This window comes from Macrotis lagotis, unplaced genomic scaffold (genome assembly GCF_037893015.1).
Source record: "Macrotis lagotis isolate mMagLag1 unplaced genomic scaffold, bilby.v1.9.chrom.fasta BILBYCTG320, whole genome shotgun sequence".
Classification (NCBI taxonomy): domain Eukaryota; kingdom Metazoa; phylum Chordata; class Mammalia; order Peramelemorphia; family Peramelidae; genus Macrotis; species Macrotis lagotis.
In genome coordinates, this window is record NW_027422227.1 from 40,732 (window position 1) to 60,509 (window position 19,778).

The 19,778-nt window shown below is 37.7% G+C and overlaps 1 pseudogene; it reads right to left on the reverse strand.

Moving 5' to 3' along the window:
• Positions 1–2,173: 2,173 nt before the first annotated feature.
• LOC141504138 (dnaJ homolog subfamily C member 9 pseudogene) lies at positions 2,174–6,345 on the reverse strand (annotated as a pseudogene).
• Positions 6,346–19,778: the final 13,433 nt, after the last annotated feature.

Genomic DNA, 19,778 nt, shown 5'->3' on the forward strand with positions numbered 1-19,778 from the left:
TTCTTCCCATGCAGGAATACAAATGGATCAACATCATTAAGTTCCTCATAGTTAGTCCTTCTAATCCACCCCCTCTATGGTTCACCAGAGTCCAGGACCTGGAGATCAAACTTTCTGTTCAGTTCTGGTTGTTTCAATAGGAAAGTTTGAAAGTCCCCTGTTTCACTGAAAGTTCATCTTTTTCCCTGAAAGAGGATGTTCAGTTTTGCTGGGTAATTGATTGTCAGTTGTAAACCAAGATCTTTTGCCTTCTGGAATATCATATTCCAATCCCTTTGAGCCCTTAATGTAGATGCTGCCAGATCCTGTGTAATCCTGACTATAGAACCATGATAGTTGAATTGTTTGTTTCTGGCAACTTTTAGTATTTTCTCTCTGACTTGGGAGTTTGGGAATTTGGCTATAACATTCCTGGAAGTTTTTCTTTTGGGATCTCTTTCAGGAGGTGACCAGGGAATTCTCTCAATTTCCATTTTACCCTCTGTTTCTAGGATCTCAGGGAAATTTTGCTGTATTATTTCTGAAAATTGAAGTTTAGGCTCTTTTCCTGGTTGTGACTTTCAGGTAGCCTAATAATAATTCTTCTCCTGGATCTGTTTTTGAGATCGGTTGTTTTTCCAGTGATACATTTCACATTTTCTTCTAATTTTTGGCTTTTTTGGAAGGGTTTTATTTCTTCCTGATTTCTTTTTTTTTTTTGCAAGGCAGTGGGGTTAAGTGGCTTGCCCAAGGCCACACAGCTAGGTAATTATTAAGTGTCTGAGTCTGGATTTGAACTCAGGTACTCCTGACTCCAAGGCCAGTGCTCTAACACTGTGCCACCTAGCTGCCCCCTCTTCCTGATTTTTTTTTAGGTTTTTGCAAGGCAAATGGGGTTAAGTGGCTTGCCCAAGGCCACACAGCTAGGTAATTATTAAGTGTCTGAGACTGGATTTGAACCCAGGTACTCCTGACTCTAGGGCCGGTGCTTTATCCACTGCGCCACCTAGCTGCACCCCCCCTTCCTTATTTCTTGCAAAGTTATCAGCTTCCTTTAGTTCCATTCTGCATTATTTTCTTCTGAGAGCTTTTTAAATCTCCTTTTCCAGTTGTCCAATTCTGCTGTTTAAGGCATTCTTCTCTTCATTTGCCTTTTGTTTTGCTTTCTCCATTTGGCCTAAACTAGTTTTTAACATATTATTTTCTTCAGTATTTTTTTTTTGTATTTCTTTCACCAAACTACTGATTTGGTTTTCATGATTTATCTGCATTGCTTTCATTTTTCCTCCCAATTTTTCCTCCACTTCCCTTAATTGCTTTTCAAAGTCTTTTTTGAGTTCATCCATATCCTGAGCCCACTTTCTATTTCTCTTAGAGGCTTTGGATAGAGAAGCTTCGAGTTTGTCATCTTCTGAATCTTCCATGGGACCAAAGTAATTTTCTATAGTCAGATTTTTCTTTTCCTTTTGTTGCTCATTTCCTCAGCCTAAGGCTAATTTACCACACTTCCAAGGCTTTGAGGGGGGTTGGGGGGAACCCCACTGGGACCTTTACTTCTTCAAGGTCTTATGCTCTCTTGCCTGTGCTTTGATATGTAGATGACCAAAGGTGCTCCCCTCTTCCCTGGAACTGTGAGAAGGGTCCTTACTCAGCTATCTTAGTATGAAAGCCCAAACTGTAACATGGATCTGAGAGTGGGCAAACAGCAGAGTCCTGCCTTGGGGAGAGCAGAGAGATTTCTGCAGTCTCCCCCTACTCCCTTACAGTCTGTGGGCTATGCTCTGGGGTTGCAGGCTGGCTTCCCCGATTCCCACTGCAGTTTCTCACTGCAGGGTTGTTCTGAGGCCAGTGCTCTCTCACTCTGGTGCAGCAGAGTTCTCTCACTGCCCCTTCAAGCTGTTCCTGGTGATCCCTGGGCTGCACTGCAGCTGGGACTTTTTTCCAACCCCCATGTCTGGGTGAAACATACCTTTTCCATGGAAATTCTAAGTTGTCTTGGATTGGGAAATTGTATCACTCAGTCTTTCTGTGGGTTATGCCCCTCTAAATTTTGGCTAGAGTCATAATTTGGCAGCTTCTAGAGTTTTTTGGGGAAGGAGTTTCAGGAAAATATTACCTTCACACCACCATCTTAGTCCCCCCACACACACTTTTTTGAATGTTTTTAAAAAACTTTATTTCAAATACACATGGAAACATCTGTGGCACTGAAAGGACAGTGAGGAAAGGCACACTCAACATAATCTATTATCAGATTTTCAATGTAGAGCTGCAAGATTTCAAACAAATAAAGATCCAACTATCTATAAAAATTCAACAAGTACTCAAAAGAATTACTGCAGATACAGCATAATTGAGTAATGAGTACATTTAAGGAAAACATGAATCAAGTTTTTGAAGAAAGCCTCTTGAAGAATCTATCAGGTAAAGATTCCATAGGGAAGATTTTTTTTATCAAATGTTATCTTCTCTTAGAAAAAGAAAAAACTTGGGGGTAAGGGGAGGGAAGCAAGATTAGGAAAAAAATTATAAAACTCAAAATCTTTAAAAGGAAAAAATGAAGAAGTAAGATCCACATTAAAATTTTTAGTTAAAAAAAAAGTTGTCTAAAATATTTTATATCATTCTAAGGAAAAAGATATATGCACAAACAAAAAGTTATTTACTGGCAGTGCATCTTTGAAATCACCAAATAAACAACCATGGAGGAATAAGAGAAAAGGTCCCAGAATAGAACTCTGTGGAATACTCAGGGTTACCAAGTGTGACTTCAATACAGATTAAGCAAAGGAGACTAAGGAATGGTCAGAGAAGGGAAGAACTAAGAGTGAGTGGTGTCATTAAAGGAGAAGAGGGTGAGTGAGAGTGTCAAAGGCTGCAGCCAAGATTGAGAAAAGGTTAGATTTGCACTTATGAGATCATTAGCAACTTAAGGAGAGAGCAGTTTCAGTTGAATGATAAAGTCAGAGAAAAGAAAGGATTCTAGAAAGGATTCTACAAGGGTAAGGTGAGAAAAGAAGACTAGGATTTTTTTCTCTTTTCTTTTCCCTGTGAGGGAATATGGGGAAACATACTAGAAAATGTTGGTAATATGAAAATAAAAAAATACCAGTAAGATTATTTTTAAAAAGCTCTGAAAATTCCAATATATGCACATAATTTTTAATTTCAAAATGATTATAGAAATCAGGAAAAGAACAATTATATAACTGCAATGAATATTAATGCAAGTAAATAAGAAAAGAACAACAATCCTCACTGATTTTAAAATATGATTCATACATTCCCTACTAACCGAAAACTAGTATATATAAAGGTAACATTCCATGTATATGCCTGTGTGTGTACATCCCTGTGGAAAGTAAATGAGAACTCAGAGTTGTACATTCCAGATGATGCTTGTTTGTTAGACTATCTCTGGAAGTGAATATGTTAATTACATTCTGTAAGTGATTCTGAATTCTTGTGTCCACAGAATTGTGGTCTCTCAGCATCACCAATCAGTACTTTTGTCCATGAGTCCAAATGAATTTACTCAACCACTGAAGAAGTCTATCTGAAAGGTCTTCATAATAAAGCATTATCTCTTAGCACAATGAGTTCCCACCTAGCCATATCTGAGTCCAAAATGCTTTTTTAGTTAAAATGGGAAGAGGGTCCAGATTACTTAATTTACAATTCAACAAAGTAGTCACTCCTGCAACTAAGAAAACATACAGTGAGTTGATAACTGTTATGCAATTTTAATTCTTTATCACGTTATTCTACTTAGGAGTACCTGAGTTATTTCAACATTCAGACAACCTACTTAAATTATGTTTCCCTTTTGGTACAACAGTTGATAACAGATCCTTCTTCTGGAATATTGACAATGGAGAAGAAAATAAACATTCATTAAGTAAACATAATTCATACCTTAATCAGTAAAAATGCCAATATTAATGGTTAATTACTACTATCTTCCCTTTTTAGGGGTATTTCTATATTTAATAAAACTAAATCTCTGTAATTAATAAGTTTCTCTGATGTTATTAAATTGTGAGCAAAGACTCAACAACAAATAATGATCACTGGGGCAGCTGGGTGGCACAGTGGATGAAGCACTGGCCCTGGAATCAGGAGTACCTGGGTTCAAATCCAGTCTCAAACACTTGATGATTGCCTAGCTGTGTGGCCTTGGGCAAGTCACTTAACCCCATTTGCCTTGCAAAAAACCTAAAAAAAAATAATGATCACTGTGTTGTATGTATGTCTCAGTGGATGTGAAGCAAGAAGCTGGGGGGGAGGGTGGGAAGGCAAGAGCTGACATGGGGAAAAGAAGGATCAGTGTGGATTCTGAATTTTCAGGATCTAGGAGGCCTGAACTTTTTTTTTAATAATAAAGATTTTCTCATTTTATTCAGTAGGCGAGGAAGTACCAATTAAATAGATTACCAATTATAGAATACCAATTAAATATTCCACTGAATAAACAAAAGCATTGCTTTCATTATTTTTTTCCTTTCTTGTCAGTTGGTTTTTTCCCTTTTTTGGAAGAGTTGCAATACTTTGCTTCCATCTGGGCCAGAAAACTCTCCATTTCTTTTACTCAATCCTTTTGTCTGCTCTGGATAAGTGCTTTTAGATCACCTGGTTCACCCCCTAGGCCCAGCTCCTTTCTGGTCTTTTCTGCTTCTTTGGCTTCTTCTTGAGCCCTCCTTTTCCTTGCATTCATTTTTTGCTTCGACTCTTTGAGGAAAGCTTTAAAGGGTGGAACTTCTCCAGAATCGATGGCCTGTTGTATTATATTTGTCGGTGTATTCTGCACAAAATACAGACTGCATGATTTGATCCATATCGCCCTTGAATCCACATAGGCTTGTTTAATATCAGCCAGCTCTTCTTCTGAACCAATGTACTTCTCTTCAGAGGTCTTAATGTCTTCAAAAGTGATCTCTCTGAAGAGCAGCCGCCAGTAGGCCGCCCAGTCCGCTCCTGGCTCAGCGCCTCGGACTCCTCGTCCACCGTGCCCTGTTCGTCCTATGCTGCCCGCGCCTCGGGGTCGCTCAGGATCGCATAGGCCTTGCCCAGGATCTGGGGGCGACCCCAGCCAGCCATGGGCCCCTGCCCTGGCCGCGTGGTGGTGCCGCCCCGGAGGAGGAGGCCTGAACTTTTTAAAAAAAAAAAAGGAAAAAGGAAAAAAAAATCAGAAACTGGGGTCACTCAAGAAAAATTTCAGCAGTTTGTTTTTTTTCCTGTATCTACCAATGTGGTTTATCTAAAGTTATCTTAAGTTTTCAAAACATGATTCACAATTACTGACAGAGAAGGAGGATATGGAGGGGGAGGGGGGGAGGGGGAGAGGGTACCAACATGTGGGCAGGCACACCTTTGGAAATTAAATAGAGAACTCAGGGTTAGAAATTCCAGACAACGTTTCTACCTTAGTGATCTCTGTGGTGGTGGTGGGGGGATAAATACCACTTAAATTTTGGAGCTCTCTCAAGGTATGAAGAGAAAGTTTTATTCGTTTCTCAAGGAAAGGACCCCAATTACAGAGAATGAGGCAAAAGCAAAAGACCCAAGAATCACATTTATCCTAACTCAATCCCTCTTCCCCCCACACCACCCCTACCACTGACTCACCCTCATTAATGAAGAATGTGGTCTTCACATCTAGACCTGTAAATTAATCTAAGGAAAAGAGCACATAATTCAAACCAAAACCAGAATATTCTTTCAGCTCTAGGAATTGAATGAACATCTGGACTTCAACAGATAAGATGGGGTCATTTGACTCCACCAATATCCCAGAAATTGCTTTGTCAAGGGAGGAGGAGTACAAAGTTCAACTATTTTCCAATCTATAATATTCTACTGAAGAAATCTCAGACTTTATCCCACTCAATCCCTCCTCTTTTATTTTGATGAGATTTCTTCAGATTTCTGAGTAGGTCCTTAAGTCTAAATAACAACTCCCTGATCACCTCCTTACTTCCAAGGGCCCCTTTTAGATAAGCCCTATAATCACCATGACAGGCACATATCCAAATTTGCTGTACCTCCTTCCATTGGCAAATTTTTTTATACCAATGTCTTTAGAAAAGTCTTCCTGGCTCCAAAACTGATCAAAATAAATTCCTGATTTTGTGCTATTGAACCAATCCCAAGAATGGCTAATATACCTAGCAATGTTCCTTAAATTATTTTTCTTGCAAATGGCCATTTCCTTGCAATTTCATACTAACTCATAATCAATTTCCCTTGACAAGTCCTCCAGTTTGCACATCTTTACAAGGGATCCAGGTACCATCATTCATCTCACATGAGTCTGAGGCCACCTGTCTTGTTGTTGAGTCCTGATATATGTACCCTGCTTCTGGACATGTCCGGACATTTGCTACTCCCCAGGCAAATATCCTGGCCAGTCACTTATAAACAATAGTCACCCTGAACTAACTCAGTCATGTGCCACTGGTGTCTGTCTCCTCTGGATCAGAATCCTGTGCCACAGTGCACCTCTGACCAGGAACTGAGAATCTGGGCCAGACCCAGGGGTACCCAAGGCCAATTCTCAGATTGCTGTGGACTACTGCAAGTCCAACAGTTAGCCACACCAAAAGACTGGGCATTGACTTCTGTCAGCTAGATTCTCCTCCCACCTGGCTCAGTGAGGGAGGGCTGATTTCCACATGGGGGCCACTGCACAACCACTTACTTCTCCTCTTAGAATGATTTGTAAACCACTTTACAAAGTTCCCAAAATCCATCTTTGGTATATAAAGTCAAACCTGCTCAAATCTTCTATCTACATGCTTCAACCAATTTCCATACTTAACAAATGATTCAAAAACCCCAATTGTCTCTATGTCTGTATTTTCTTCCCAGTACTTTCAGAACCTTTTACTCAGACTATACAACTCACATTTTCCTCAAGATACTGTTCCACATTCCTTTTCATCATCCCTTCTTGATTTTAATTCATACTATTCTGAACTAGAATCACATAGCTATATAAATCAGATATAATTCCACTTTTCACAATACATTTTCCATTCCAAGGTTTTAATATTTAACACTTCTGAATTATAGCTGCTAAAACCCTAGAGAAGGCAAACAGTCATTCAAAAATCCCTTTGCCTAATTAGAATATTCCCTGCCCCCCTTTCTTCAAATAGAGTAAACTGAATAACTTTTAAAGAGGGACAATCCTTTTTGGGGTGCAGTTGATCTTCTATTCTTAAATCCTTACATATTCCATAATTTTCTGTAATAACCAACATTATCAGAATCTATATTTATAAACTCCCAAATATTACCATATCGTTCTTGTAAAAAAAAAGATTAACTATTTAGTTTCCCCTATACTAGAGTTCTTTTTTTAAAAAGATGGTAGAGGAAAACACTCTGGCACCACAGAATCATAAAGAACTGGGAATAGAAGGGAACATAAACAGAGAAGGGGGGGGGGTCCTTTCTTATAATGGTAGAATAACAGGGTGAGTAGTTTGGCCTCCATAATCCATTCCTTTTAATCAAAATAAAAATCCTTCTTTTAAGCACTCAAGAGACAACCCAGGAGTGAGGAGGGAGGGATCATATTATCCATTTTAACAGACAAAAAGCAGACTCAAGGGGAGAGCCTTGATGAGAGTTAGATGAATACTGCCTAAAAATCCAAAATAACAAAATAAAGCTACCCAAGGAACTCTTTAGGGGAACTCACTGACTGCCCCTTTTCCCATTCAATAAATCACACAAGTAAATAGACAATCTAAACACATAAAGGCAGAAAAGGCACAAACACAGATCACATAAAATGCAACAGAATTTTCCAAACTGATAATTTCAAAATACAGGCCAATGGCAAATTCCTAACATTTCAGGAATGCCAAGAGGGGAGATTTCAGCCTCTCTTCTGACAATCTCTCCCTCCCAAAGGCAGGCCAAATATGTTCCTTCTCCTATATCTTTATTTTCCCATACAAGACAACAATACTTAATCATTTTCTTCTTACTTTTCCCCTTTATATTTTAGTCTTATTTACTTGATTTACCGAGGTGGAAGGCTTAGGACAGGGTCCTTCCCATTTTAAATACTGACAGAGACCTCTCAGGATCAAGTGCCTTTAGATCCAAATCTCTTTCACCCAAACTGGAAGGGGTCACCCCCAACATTCAATCACCCAAATGGACCCTCCAGGATCTAGTGCCTTCAGATTCCAAGGTCTAGGTTTACCTTCTTTTGGGGCCTTTGTGCATAGAAGTTAATAACTGTTCTTTGTCCTCACTGACCAGTCAGTTTCTTGCATCAGATTTGCTCTTCTCTTCCTACTGAGTCTCTCCACCTTGGGTCACTTGCACAAAGGGGGAAAACAAGGCTATCCAGAAAATGGCAAACTGACAAATTTGGGCAGGTGTGCCTTTTTGCCAGAATTCTTAGAAGCTGCGGTCCCCAATGGGCATGTAATCCCAAAAGGGCCCCCAAATTGGGTGGGACACTTAAATAAATTTTGGAGTTCTCTCAAGATATGAAGAGAAAGTTTTATTTGTTTCTCAAGGAGCAGACCCCAATCAATTACAGAGATTGAGGCAAAAGCAAAAGACCCAAGAATCACATTTATCCTAACTTGATCCTTCTCCCCCGCCACTGACCCACCCTCATTAATGAGAAACGTGGTCTTCACAATCTAGACCTGTAAGTGGGAAAAAAGCACATAATTCAAACCAAAACCAGGAACTGAATGGACATCTGAACTTCAACAGATAAGATGGGGTCAGTTGACTCTTCACCAATATCCCAGAAGTTGCTTTGTCAAGCGAGGAGGAACACATAGTTCAACTATTTTCTAATCTATAATATTCTGCTGAAGAAATCTCAGACTTTATCCCACTCATCTGGAAGGGAATATTCAGGTCTACTGGTTGGGCTAAGTTAAAAATAAGGTTACAATTTTTTTGCATGACTTGCTATTTTTACTAGAAATGTTTTTTAATCATGAATAAAAAACCAAATCTGACAGAGAATGTGAAAATGTGAGTAATTTAACCTAAATTAAACAGATTTTCAGTTTTTAAATGGATGCTTGAGCTTTACAGGGGCTGTTTAATCACATTTATTTGATTTCCTAAAGAATTCCAGAGGCAACTAGATGGTGAGTGGATAGAGCACCAGCCCTGGTGTCAAGAGGACCTGAGTTCAAATCCAGCCTCAGAACTTAACAATTACCTAGCTGTGTGACCTTTGGCAAGTCATTTAACCTTCATTGCCTTGCAAAAACAAAAACAAAAACAAAAAAAGAAGCCCAGCCATTCAAGAGAATAAAGTCTTCCTGACAAGGAAAAGAATACTGTAAGAAAGAACTTTTAGAGAATAAAATTAATGATTTATTCATAGCTACTTCCACTCATCTATGCCTTAACCCTGACTTTCAGAAAGAAGAAAATAGAGTAAAGAATATAGAGAAAGAGGGAAAAGAGGACGAAGTGATTTCATGACTTCTGGCAAAGATGGTATAGATGAATTCCCTCAGAAAAACCATAACAAAGATTTTAAAGCATTCTAAATGAAGTAATGATTTAAAAAGAAAGAACAAGAGACTGCTGAGCTCTGTCCTCTGCCTCTGGAACAGGACTCTGGGGCTCTGAACACATTCAGATACTGATTGCAGTCTAGGCCCCCCCTATAGAACAGCAGAGCCCCCTCTACCTCAGTCCCGTGGCAGAGGGGGGCGCTTATGGTCATTCACAGACCAGGAGGGAGGACAGAACCTCGCACACTGAGACCCTTGTGGGAGTGTCCCAAAAGCTCAGGAAGCACCCCAAAAAAAACAGGCTTAGGCTGGGAAAATGAACAAGCAAAGAAACAAGAGGAAGACCATTGAGAAATATTTTGCAAATGAGCCCAAGAAGGATCAAAATACTCTGTCTGAAGATGAGGAAGCACAAGCTCCTGCATCTAAAGACTCCAAGAAAAACAGAAATTGGGCTCAGGCTATGATAGAGCTCAAAAAAGACTTTGAAAATCAAATGAGGGGGTTGGAAGAAAAACTGGGAAAAGAAAGGAGAGAGATGCAGGAAAAACATGAAAATGAAGTCAGCAGCTTAGTCAAGGAAATCCAAAAAAATACTGAAGAAAATAGCATGCTGAGAACCAGCTTAGGTCAAATGGATAAAACAGTTCAAAAAGTGATTGAGGAGAAGAATGCTTTAAAAAGCAAAATTGGCCAGATGGAAAAAGAGATAAGAAAACTCTCTGAGGAGAATAAATCCTTCAGACAAAGAATAGAATTCAGGGAGATTGATGAATTTACCAGAAATCAGGAATCAATATTTCAAAACCAAAAAAATGAAAAATTAGAAGAAAATGTGAAATATCTCATTGAAAAAACAACTGATATGGAAAACAGACTTAGGAAAGATAATTTGAAAATTATTGGAATACCTGAAAGTCATGATCAGGAAAAGAGCCTTGACATCATTTTCAAAGAATTACTACAGGAAAATTGCCCTGATATTCTAGAAGCAGAGGGCAAAATAGAAATGGAGAGAATCCACTGATCCCCCCGAGAAAGAGATCCCAAAAAACCAACCCCCAGGAATATTATAGCCAAGTTCCAGAACTCCCAAGTCAAAGAGAAAATATTACAAGCAGCCAGAAGGACACAGTTCAAATATCGTGGAGCTGCAGTCAGGATCACACAGGACTTAGCAGCAACTACATTGGAAGCTTGTAGGGCTTGGAATACAATATACTGGAAGGCAAGAGAGCTTAGAATTCAGCCAAGAATGAACTACCCAGCAAGGCTGAATGTCCTCTTCCAGGGAAAAAGATGGACTTTCAGTGAACCAGGGGAATTTCAAAGGCTCCTTTTGGAATGGCCAGAGCTGAACAGAAGGTTTGATCTTCAGATACAGGACTCAGGTGAAGCATGGAGATTGGAGGAGAGGGGGGGAATATGAGGGACTTAATGAGGATGAACTGCATGTATAGAAAAATGATACTGATAATATTCATATGAACCATCTCAGTTAATAGAGCAGGTAGAGGGAGCTTTTATAGTTGAAGCACAGGAGAAAGCTGAATTTGAAAATAAAATATGGTGTGAAAATGGAGTCAATAGAAAAAAGGGAAATGGAATGGGAGAAAGAAAAAGGAGAGGGGCAATAGTCCAAGATATTTCACATAATAAGATTTTTTTTATTACAATGAGCTATTGCAATGATATGGAAGGGGGGAGGCAAGGGGGAATGAGGAAACCTTTACTCTCATCAGAGATGGCTAGGAGAGGAAACAGCAAATATACTCAATGGGGTATAGACAACTGGAGTAAGAAGGAGGGGGGAGCAGGGGAAGGGGTGGGGATGTGAATAAAGAAGGAGAGGATGGACCATGGTGGGACAGTGGTCAGATATGACACACTGTCTTTTTTTACTTCTTGCAAGGGGCTGGGATTGGATGGCCTGCCCAGGACCATAGGGCCAGGTGGATTCTGGGCCTAAGGGGTGGTATGGGGGCTCAGGGCTTCTTGGCCCCAGGACCAGGGATCTGTCTGCTGCGCCACTCAGCGACCCTACAGCAGAGTCAGAGTGAAAGGAGAAAGAAAATACAGTACATGGTAGTGGAGAAATACGAAAGGAGGGAGTTGCGATCAGCAATGGCAACATTGGAAAAATATGGAAGTAACTTTTATGATGGACTTATCATAAAGAATGTGATCCACCCACGACAGAGTTGATGGTGTTGGAACAAAGACTGAAGCACAGTTTTTGTTATTATTATTTGGGGGAGGGTGCAGGGCAAGTGGGGCTGGGTGGCCTGCCTGGGGCCACATAGTAGGGTGATCTTTGGGTGTCTGGAGCCGGATTGGGACCCAGGTGCTCCTGGCTCAAGGGCCAATGCTCTGTCTGCCACCCAGCCACCCCTACTATTATTACTATTTTATTTTATTCTGGGTCTTTTTTTTTTCTTCTTCTTTTTGGTTTTTGCAGGGCAGTGGGGATCGGGTGGCTTGCATGTCACATGGCTGGGTGATTATTGGGTTTACGAGGCTGAATATGGACTCAGGTGCTTGTGGCTCCAGGGCTGGTGCTTTGTCCATTGCGCCACCTGGCCATACCTACAATTATTACTATTATTTTTTTAATTTTAATTTTTTCTCTCCCCTTTCCTTTTTCACCCAAGCAAGTCTATCTATATTCATGGGGGGAGGGGTATTTTGTTTACTTGTAAACAAGTATATTTTATTAATGTAAAAAAACATTTGTACAAAATGAGAATAAAAAAATAAATTAAAAAAGAAAAAAAAAGATTATCCCCCCCCCAAAAAAAAGAAAGAACAAGAAGCACTAGTAAACTCTCTATCCTGTCCAGGATTGAGGAAGATTTTGGAGCCTCTGGGCATTGTGGTTGGGCGCATGCCAGACACTCATTGACAAGATAATTCCATTTACAATTTCTACTTCAGAAAAAAAAACCCAGCTACATAAAGCTGAATAATGATCAAGAAAGCCAATGAGAATTGATCACGTACTAGGGCATAAAAACCTAATAAGCAATTGCAGAAAGGCAGAAATACTGAATACATCTTCCTCAGATCATAATGCAATAAAAATCATATGCAATATTGGGCCAGGAAGATATAGACCCAAAACTAATTGGAAACTGTGAATAACCTCATTTTAAAGAATGAGTAGATCAAACAACAAATTATAGAAAGAAACAATTATTTTATCCTAGAAAATGACAATAAAGAAACAACATAAGAAAACCTATGGGATACACTTAAGGCAGCTGTCAGGAGATATATCTTTTAATGCTTACATGAATAAATTAGAGAAAGAAGAAATAAATGAACTAAATATGCATCTAAAAAATTAGAGAGGAGCGGCTAGGTGGCGTAGTGGATAAAGCACCAGCCCTGGAGTCAGAAGTACCTGGGTTCAAATCCGGTCTCAGATACTTAATAATTACCTAGCTGTGTGGCCTTGGGCAAGCCACTTAACCCCATTTGTCTTGCAAAAACCTAAAAAAAAAAATTAGGGAAAGAACAAACTAAAACCCCCAATTAAATACCAAATTAGAAATTCTAAAAATTAAAGGAGAAATTAATAAAATCGAAAGCAAGAAAAATATTGAACTAATAAATAAAATCAAGAGCTGGTTTTATTAAAAAAAAGTAAAATTGATAACTCTCTGGTCAATTTGAATAAAAAAAGAAAGAATAAAACAAAATTGCTAGTATAATAAATGAAAAAGGTGAACTCACCACCAATGAGGAGGAAATTAAGGTAATAATTTCGAATTATTTTGCCCAATTCTATGCCAATAAATTTGATAATCTAAATAAATGGATGAATATGTACAAAATTATAAATTGAACAGGTTAAATGAAGAGGAAATTAAATACCTAAATAACTCTATCTCAGAAAAAGAAATTCAACAAGCCATTATTGGACTCCCTAAGAAAAAAATCTCCAGGGCCAAATGGATTCACAAGTGAATTCTATCAAACATTTAAGGAACAACTGATCCCAATTCTATATGAACTATTTGGAAAAATAGGTGAAGACAGAACTCTGCCTAACTCTTTCTATGACACCAAGATGGTGCTGATACCTAAACCAGTAAGAGTTAAAACTGAGAAAGAAAATTATAGACCTATCTCTCTGGTGAATATAGATGCAAAAATCTTAAATAAAATCTTAGCAAAATGACTACAACAAGTTATCACTAGAATAAAACATTATAACCAAATAGGATTTATCCCAGGAATACAGGGTTGGTTCAATATTAGGAAAATTGTCATTATAATTAATTATATCAGTAGCAAACATATCAGAAATCATATTATGTCAATAGATGCTGAAAAAGGTTTTGACAAAATACAGCACCCATTCCTACTAAAAACATTAGAAAGCATAAGAATAATGGATTGTTCCTTAGAATAATAAACAGTATCTATCTGAAACCATCAACAAGCACTATAATCAATGGAGATAGGCTAGAGGCATTCCCAATAAGATCAGGGGTGAAACAAGGATGCCCACTAACAACTACTATTCAATATTGTATTAGAAATGTTAACTTCAGCAATAAGAGAAGAAAAAGAAATCCAAGGAATTAGAATAGGGAAGGAAGAGACAAAACTCTCACTCTTTGCAGATGACATGATGGTATAACTAGAGAAGCCCAAAAAATCATCTAATAAAACTACTAGAAATAATTAGCAACTTTAGCAAAGTCACAGGATATAAAATAAACTCTCATAAATCCTCAACATTTCTATATATGAATAGCAAGATGCAGCAGAAAGAGCTAGAGAGAAAAATCCCATTCAGAGTAACCTCAGACAATATAAAATACCTGGGAATTTACATGTCAAAGCAGACTCGGAAACTTTTTGAAAACAATTACAAAATATTTCTCACACAAATAAAAACAAACTTAAATAACTAGGTAAATATCAACTGATCATGGATAGGCTGAGAAAATATAATAAAAATGACAATTCTACCAAAATTAAACTACTTCTTTAGTCCCCTAACAATCAAAATTCTAAAAAATTACTTTAATGAGTTAGAAAAAATTGTAAGTAAATTCATATGGAGAAATAAAATGTCAAGAATCTCCAGAGATTTAATAAAACAAAGTACAAAAGCAGGTGGCTTAGCCCTACCAGATTTAAAATTATATTATGAAGCATCAATCATCAAAACTGTCTGGTATTGGCTAAGAAATAGAGTGGCGGATCAGTGGAATAGACTAGGGGCATTAGCAGGAAATGATTATAGTAATCTGCTGTTTGATAAACCCAAAGAGTCCAGCTATTGGGATAAAAACTCTCTTTGATAAAAATTGGAAGTTAGTATGGAAGAAACTTACATTAAACCAACACCTCACACCCTATACCATAAGATCAAAATGGATACAGGATCTAGACATAAAAAAAACAATATTATAAGCAAACTAGAAGATCAAGAAATAGTTTACCTGTCAGATCTATGGAAAGGGAAGCAATTTATGACCAAGAAAGAGATAGAGAACACCATTAAAAATAAACTAGACAATTTTGATTACATTAAATTAAAAAGTTTTTGCACAGACAAAACCGCTGTAACCAAGATCAAAAGAAATGTAGTAAATTGGGAAACAATTTTTGCAACTAGTATTTCAGACAAAGGACTCATCTCTAAAATATATAGAGAGCTGAGTCAAATTAAAAAAAAAAAAAAAGACAAGCCATTCCCCAATTGACAACTGGTCAAAGGATATGCAAAGGCAATTTACAGATGAGGAAATCAAAGTGATCCATAGTCACATGAAAAATTGCTCTAAATCACTACTTATTAGAGAAATGCAAATTAAAGCATCTCTGAAGTACCACCTCACACCTCTCAGACTGACCAATATAACCAGAAAGGACAATAATTAATGTTGGAAGGGATGTGGGAAATCTGGGGCACTATTACATTGTTAATGGAGCTGTGAACTCATACAACTTTTCTTGAGAACAATTTGGAATTATGCCCAAAGGATAATAAAAATGTGCATACCCTTTGATCCAGCAGTCCATTACTGGGTCTATACCCTGAAGAGATCATGAAAAGGGGTAAAAACATCACCTGTACAAAATTGTTCATAGCAGCTCTGTTTGTGGTGGCAAAAAAAAATGGAAACTGAGGGAATGTCTATCATTTGGAGAATGGCTTAACAAACTGGTATATGTATGTGATAGACCACTATTGTTTTATTAGAAACCAGGAGGGATGGGAATTTGGAGTTTGTATGAACTGATGCTGAGCGAGATGAGCAGGACCAGAAGCACATCACACACCCTAACAGCAGCATGGGAGTGATGACAAACCTTAATGGACTTACTCATATCAACAGGGCAACAATCAGGCACAATTTGGGGATATCTGTGATGGAGAATGCCATCTGTTTCCTGAGAAAGAATTGTGGAGTTTGAACAAAGACTAAAGACTTTCCATGTCTCTTTAATTTAATTTTTTAATTGTCTTATTATGTAATTCTGCTATATCTCATACTATATGTTTCTTCCTTAAGGATATGATCTCTCTCTCATCACATTCAACTTAGATCAATACATGCTATGGGAATGATATAAAGACTAACAAACTGCCTTCTGTGGGGGGGTGGGGGGAGGGAAGCAAGATTGGGGGAAAAATTGTAAAACTCAAATAAAACCTTTCTAAAAAATAAATTAATTTTAAAAATGTTTAAAAGTAACAAAAAAGAGAAAGAAAGCCAATGAGAAGTTTTGCAATAATTTTTTCCACTTCAGAACTACAAGTCCACTCACTTTTGTACTCTGGGCTAAAAGAATAGAGGTAACAGCAAATCCAGCACTAGCTCAGGATCAGATATGGATTAGAGGCACTTATTACCTACAAGGCTTATGTATTGAATCAGCAAGAAGAAAGGGATCCCTCAAGAAAGTCCATTAGAGACCTTCAAAGTGATTGAGGATACCCTAAACCCAGGGACTCCAGTATCCTAAGAACTTGTTTGAAATGTGCTACTTCCATGAAAATCTAGTGGTCTAAACCTCAAAAATCCAAAGGGGAAATCTAACCCTTAGAGTTGGAAGTCAGCAAATGAATTCAAGTGACTCTCAGGTCAAGACCAAGCAGGTCAACCATTTCACTTACAATTACAGCAGGATTCTAGAGGGCACAAAACTCCAATTTAGTAACTAAGGCTAGAGAACTGATTAAAGAGGAGATGCTGACTACCATAAATACTTATTATATATCCTGATATACTGAAAATTTCAACTCAGCAGGACATATAACTTCAGAGACTGAAAGGAAAAAATTGATTTTCCCAGAAGAATTACATGAAGCAAGAGAAAATAAGTAACTTAGAAAAGAAAGTAAAAGGGCAGCTAGGTGGCGCAGAGGATAAAGCAGCAGAGGATAAAGCACTGGCCCTGGAGTCAGGAGTACCTGGGTTCAAATCCGGACTCAGACACTTAATAATTACCTAGCTGTGTGGCCTTGGGCAAGCCACTTAACCCTATTTACCTTGCTTGTCATTTTCCTAAAAAAAAAAAGTAAATCTTTTTAAAAATTAGTTTTTGACTTTGCTTTATTTTTACATTGTCTATATCTCTTTATGCTTCTCCCAAAAAGCAATATCTAAAAAAAAGAATTTTTTAAAAAGAAAACATTCTTAAATTTTCTACAAAGAAAAAAAAGGAAAATTAATTAAAACTGAATTGAAAAAAATCTGGTATTATTGAAATGTTCCAAACTCAGAGTCCAAAGCATCTTTGGGGCGACACTTGTACTTTATATTTTTACAACATTCAGGTTTGTTCAGTGTCATTCCATTTACAATGTTGAAGAATTGCTTTTCTATCCTTGCTTCGAAGGTAGCAAGCCTTACTCTAGTGATGGACTCCCTGAAAACAACAGAAATCAATAATTCCATGAGATAGCAAGAAATATAAGGAAAAAAGTCGAAGGATTCTTTTTAAATCAAAGAAACTTAAGATTTTTGATATCAAAAATAAGTGATCTTAAAATTAGCTCAAGGAGAGATAATTTAAGAATTACTAGTCTCCCTAAAAACTATGATTTTAAAAAGGTCTGGACATCATATTTGAAAATGAAATCTGTTAGGTCTATTAGAAACAGCAAAATAAAGATCAACTCTACTGAGCACCTCCTGAAAAGAACCCCCAAAAGAAAAAGTCCCAGAAATGTTGAGGCCAAAGAAAAAAAATACCATAAACCTGCAAAAGGAATTAAAATGCCAAGGAATAACAGTCAGGATCACACAAAACCTGGTAGCTTATACCATAAACTAGATAAAATCTTGGAAGGGATATTGCAAAAGGCAAAAGATATAGGCTTACAACAGCAACAGAGAAAAAACATTTCCTAGTAAGTCACTCCATAAGAATATGGTTACTCAGATAGCCTAATATCCAATATCCTATTGGGGTATGCTGCAACAAGAAACAACATCAAACTTCAGTTGATAACTGAGAAGGAAATAAAAGTTGTGTCTGTACTGATCCATAAGGGGATAAAGGTAGATGCCAGAGAGTGAGGCAGAGTAGACCCTAGTTCCAGCTCCGGATCCAGTTCACTATTCCATTTTTCAGACATACCATCCTGAAATGGTATCCAGACTTAAACCAATACAAGAATAAGTAAGAGAGAGAGAGAAAAGAGAGAGAGAGAGAGAGAGAGAGAGAGAGAGAGTAGATCCTGGCTCTAGCCCTTTTAGGTAGCTATTTAAAGACAAATGTAATTTTTTAATAATTTTACTCAACCTCCTCTTAATCTTTACAACTCCATAGGTATGGAGTTCCTTCCCTTCCTTCCCTTTAGCCTTACACTTAATTTTAGATAGATATTTGCTACATTAAAAGGTCTATTGATATCAAATTTTAACATAATACTTAACCTAATATAATTTGCTTTATATATATAGATAGATAGATAGATACATATATATTTGTTTGCATGCTATTTTCCCCCATCAGATTTTAAATTCCTTGAGAGCAAAAGTGGTTTTTTGCCTCTTTTTATATCCTCCTCCCTCTCCCCAGTGCTTACACAGTACTTATGCATTTAAAAGTGGGAGACTAATAAATGCTTATTGATCAATTAGTAGGAGGTTGTATTTTGTCAAAAGCCTTTTTTTAAAATAATGACATAAGTATGTAATTTGTTTTTGTTTATTAGTATAGTATATTATGGCTAAAATTTTCCTAATTTTGAAAAAAATTGCAATGACACACATTAGGAATGTATATTATTTCTCTGCTTTGTTTCTCCTAAGTTTAGGTATCAAAATCATATGTATTCTATGATAAACATTATAGAATAATTTTAGTAGAACCCTTTCTTATTTCTATTTTTACAAACAGTTTGTATAATATTAGTATGTTTTTTCTTTGAATGCTTGATAGAATTCAATTCTAATATCATCTGGTATTGAGATTTTTCCCCCACTTTAGGAATTCTTTTATGGCTTGTTCAATTTCTTTTTCTTTGATGGGTTAATTTAAATTCTCTATTTCTTGTATTATTAATCTGAGTATTTTATATTTTTATAAATATCCATCCATTTCATTTAGCTATCAGTTTTTTTGGCATATAATTGGTATGTTTCAGACCTGTTTTTTCCTTTATCCTCTGTACTTTGAGTCTAGCTATCCAAGCTGTTCATAATTGGATGGCGACAACTGGGATCCACCTTCTGCCAAATACTTGGGTTCAATATCAAAGTCTCCTAATGGCCCATAACATGACCTTGGGCCTTTTTCTATCATTCTGTATAAATTACAAGCAGAACTTTGCCGGGTTTTTATTTACAACGCCGGCTTCTTAATGCTAGTCCGTCCTCTTACTCACCAGTCCAACGCGTGGTGAGTCTTCGGGGTACCTCCGGCCCCCACTCTTTGATGGGGGAAGAACCAGACAGAGCGCCTGAGGTGGGTCATGAGTCTTTATTCTTCTGTGATCACATTCCCGCTCTCTCCCCACCTCTCAGCAGACACTTTTATCCCCCCTGTCCTCCCTCCCATGAACTCTTAAACAATGAGGGGCCGAGTTCTGTAACATTCCTTTATAATGGGATTATTTTATCCCTTCTGTCCTCCCTCCCATGAACTCTTAAACAATGAGGGGCCGAGTTCTGTAACATTCCTTTATAAGGGGATTATGTTTCCCCCCGCTAAGTGACCACCAAGCCTCTTCCCCCCGCCCCCCAACATCTCCCCCCTTTCTGTTTTACAAGGTTATCACTTGGTGTGACCTTAAGCGGTGCTGAGGTTAGC